Consider the following 278-nt stretch of genomic DNA (forward strand, 5'->3'; position numbering starts at 1 on the left):
CTTAAAAAGAGTGCATCCTGAAAACGTCAATGGTTACAATTCTTATAAAAAAATTAAGAAAGATTCACGAATTAAAATGCGAATCGACAACGAAAGCGAAACTAATAATGTATTAACGCCAACACCCAAATAACACAAGTATATGGTATGCATATTAAATGTATATGCCTAGATGGATATATAAATATTCAATGTATGTACATATTTAACATTGTGTATGTTCTTGGTACATGATATGTATATTACATTGGTTCCACATCTGTATATGCAATGAATAT

Source organism: Photinus pyralis, unplaced genomic scaffold, assembly GCF_008802855.1.
Source record: "Photinus pyralis isolate 1611_PpyrPB1 unplaced genomic scaffold, Ppyr1.3 Ppyr1.4_LG1, whole genome shotgun sequence".
Lineage (NCBI taxonomy): Eukaryota > Metazoa > Arthropoda > Insecta > Coleoptera > Lampyridae > Photinus > Photinus pyralis.